Here is a 3,840-nt window from a genome sequence, read left to right on the forward strand (position 1 = left end):
TTTTTTTTTTTAAACTGGGGCCTTTAAGATGCCAGTAATCCGGGAAGTGATGTCCTGAGACCCGAATGAAGCATCAGCTTTGTTCAGGTCTTCAGCCAACAGGCAGAAATGCTGGCTGGTTGTTTGGGCCTCCCGCTGGGACGGGAGAGCCCGGCAAGCGGCAGAAGGTGGCAGGAGGGAGGGGACGTCCCCTCCCGCTGTTTGTAATAACAGCCTAGCGGCTGCTGAGCCGCATTGGTTGTTATTTCAATAAAGTCGGCCGTCCGCTCGCCCGGGTGATGCCTGCAGCTGCAAGCATAACCCTGGTAAAACCCCTTAAAGTGGTTGTAAACCCATTACAACCACTTTTACCTACAGGTAAGCCTAGATTAAGGATTACCTGTAGGTGCAACAAATATCTCCCAAACCTTAGGAGATATTTGCAGAAAATACCGGCACTGATGTCTACGGCGCACTGAGCGTGCCGCCTCTAATGGCGATCATGCCGTTAGTGGCGGCACCCGCGCGAATGTGCAGGAGTTACATCATCGCTGCCCCGGCGAGTCACAGTGCCCGAGCAGTGATACCCAGAAGTCATTCCGGGTATCATGGCGGCGACGGAGGAGGTCACCCAGGACCGATGCGAGGGCTTCGATTTCAGGTAAGAAATTCATAATGAGCTAGTATGCTATGCATACTAGCTCATTATGCCTTTGTCTTGCAGGGTGTTTTTTTTATTTATTTTTTTAGAGAGGGTTTACTTCCTCTTTAACACAATAGCAGTAATATTGGGTATGTTTGTACCTGATAACGATGCTTCAATAAAAGTGAATATTGGCCACCGATAATCGGTCAATCCCTACTTTATTTGGGGAGATCTGGGGTCTATTAGACCCCCAAATCTCTCCACTGGCCTCCAAGCAGCCAATCAGACACAGATCAGTCTGACTGGTTTCTTTCCTGGCCACTAACTGGGGTCACAGAATCAGTTCCTCACTCTCTGCGTAGTGACGCCTTTGCCACCAGTCGTATCACTCCCAGGCTCCGCGATTGGACGGCAGAGCTTGGAAAAAGCATTAGCGGGACTGGAATCCCTCTTCCACCACAGAAGAGCCAATGGAATCACTTCTGTTGAACAAAAAAAATGGAGGGCTGCAAATTTTGATACCGGATGCAGGCATCATCCTGGTATTATAACCACTTTGACCCAAGAAGGACCATGGACGCCCTACGGTCTTGAATTGGTTAAGGCCTTGTTCACATTTCTACTTGCGTGGAGGTGACAGGTGATCCTCATGCAGCTAGTCCCATTCATGTCAACTGGGATTGCCATTGGTTGTACGGACACAGCTGTTGCTGCCAATTTGATACCCGCGTGGTTGAGGGTGAGCCGCTCACAACACAGATAGTGTGCGCTGCGGACTGCGCCCCCACATGGCAGTCAAATGGGAGCAGCGGCTGTGTACTAATTGACAAATACACGTTTATACCTAGCAGTACCCATATACCTCACAGTACCCATATACCTCACAGTACCCATATACTTCACAGACAGTACCCATCAGGGCACTTTTTTAGGGGTCCGGAGGCCCCTAGGGCCCCAGATGGAAACCCCCCCTTTTTTTTATTAATTTTTTATAAAAAAATATATATTTTTTTATATATTTTTATTACATTTTTTTATAAAAGGGCCAATTTTTTTTAGAGGTCCGGAGGTCCCCAGGAGCCCGGGTGGCAACCCCCCCCTTTTTTATTTATTTTTTATAAAAATATATTTTTATTTTATTTTTTTATTAAAGGGACAATTTATTTTAGAGGCCCAGAGGTCCCCTGGGGCCCGGAGATCCGCAGGGCCCCGGATGACAACCGCCCTTTTTTTTTTATATATATTTGTATTTATTTTATTTATTTATATAGATAATACATTATTATTATTAAAGGGCCCAGAGGTCCCCAGGGCCCCGGACGGCAACCCCCCTTTTTTTTATAAAATGTTTTAATTTTTTTTATATTATTTTATTTCTTTATATATATATATATATATATATATATATATATATATATATATATATATATATATATATATATATATATATATATATATGTGTATATATATATATATATATATATATATATATATATATATATATATATATATATTTATTTATTAAAGGTCCCCAGGGCCCCATGTGGCAAACCCCCTTTTTTTTTTTTTTTTATAAATGTTAATTTTTTATTTTTGTTTATATATTTTTTTTATTGTTATTTTTATTAAAGGGCCCAGAGGGCCCGGATGGCAACCCCCCTTTTTTGTAATTTATATATATATATATGTTATTATTAAAGGGCCCAGAGGTCCCCAGGGCCCCAGATGGCTACCCCCCTTTTTTATATATATATTTTTGTCTTCTTTCTTTTTGTAAGGTACCCATATACCTCACAGACAGTACCCATATACCTCACAGTACCCATATACCTCACAGACAGTACCCATATACCTCACAGACAGTACCCATATACCTCACAGACAGTACCCATATACCTCACAGTACCCATATACCTCACAGTACCCATATACCTCACAGACAGTACCCATATACCTCACAGTACCTATATACCTCACAGCACCCATATACCTCACAGCACCCATATACCTCACAGTACCCACATACCTCACAGTACCCAGATACCTCACAGCACCCATATACCTCACAGTACCCACATACCTCACAGTACCCATATACCTCACAGTACCCATATACCTCACAGTACTCATATACCTCACAGTACCCATATACCTCACAGTACCCATATACCTCACAGTACCCATATACCTCACAGCACCCATATACCTCACAGTACCCACATACCTCACAGTACCCATATACCTCACAGTACCCATATACCTCACAGTACCTATATACCTCACAGTACCTATATTTATACCTCACAGTACCCATATACCTCACAGTACCCATATACCTCACAGTACTCATATACCTCACAGTACCTATATACCTCACAGTACCTATATTTATACCTCACAGTACCCATATACCTCACAGTACTCATATACCTCACAGTACCCATATACCTCACAGTACTCATATACCTCACAGTACTCATATACCTCACAGTACCCATATACCTCACAGTACTCATATACCTCACAGTACCCAGATACCTCACAGCACCCATATACCTCAGTATTTATATTGCAAAACGACCGTTACGATATTACACAGTATTAGAGTGACAGACACTTATTAGGAGGATACGGTCCTACAAATACCAACTTCCAAATGATTCCCTCTATGCCCGGACTAATGACAATAAACGGCCTCCCTCTGTATAATGAAACGCACACTTCCTGTGCGGTGAGCGCTATGTATGTGGAATGAATAGACGGAGATATGTGGAATGAATAGACGGACATATGTGGAATGAATAGACGGACATATGTGGAATGAGCTGGGATGCTCTGTGCTCGTACCTTCCTTGCACAGTGCGGCTCTCTCGGTTCTCTCACCTGTCGGACGATGAGCAGTGCCAGGAGATGAAATGGATACCCTGTGTCTTCCTAATTGTGATTGTGATTTTATCCGGCTCAGCCAATCAGCCTTCGCCGCCTGGGAGACCGTGACCAATAAGAACGCATGGAAGTCGGAGCCTGAGGATTGTGAGCGGGGAGGATTGTCTACACTCCACACAGCTGGGTGTCTATGGAAACGGAGAATCGCTGCCTATCAGAGGAGAGGAGTACAAACAATGTACAGAGGAGAGGAGTAAAATGTAGAGAGGAGAGGAGTAAAATGTAGAGAGGAGATGAGTACACACAATGTACAGAGGAGTACAATGTAG

The 3,840-nt window shown here is 43.4% G+C and overlaps 1 protein-coding gene across 3 annotated transcripts in view; it reads right to left on the reverse strand.

The window, feature by feature from the left end:
* RASSF4 (Ras association domain family member 4) overlaps positions 1 to 3,619 on the reverse strand; it is a 283,607-nt gene extending 279,988 nt beyond the window's left edge. The window contains exon 1 of one of the 3 annotated variants that reach the window (XM_040320772.1): positions 3,473 to 3,619. The gene's annotated coding sequence lies outside the window, so the exon portion shown is untranslated. The remainder of the gene's footprint in view (positions 1 to 3,472) is intronic. The other 2 variants (XM_040320771.1, XM_040320770.1) reach the window with 2 other exon arrangements.
* Positions 3,620 to 3,840: the final 221 nt, after the last annotated feature.

This window comes from Rana temporaria, chromosome 8, assembly GCF_905171775.1.
Source record: "Rana temporaria chromosome 8, aRanTem1.1, whole genome shotgun sequence".
NCBI classification, from domain to species: Eukaryota; Metazoa; Chordata; class Amphibia; order Anura; family Ranidae; genus Rana; species Rana temporaria.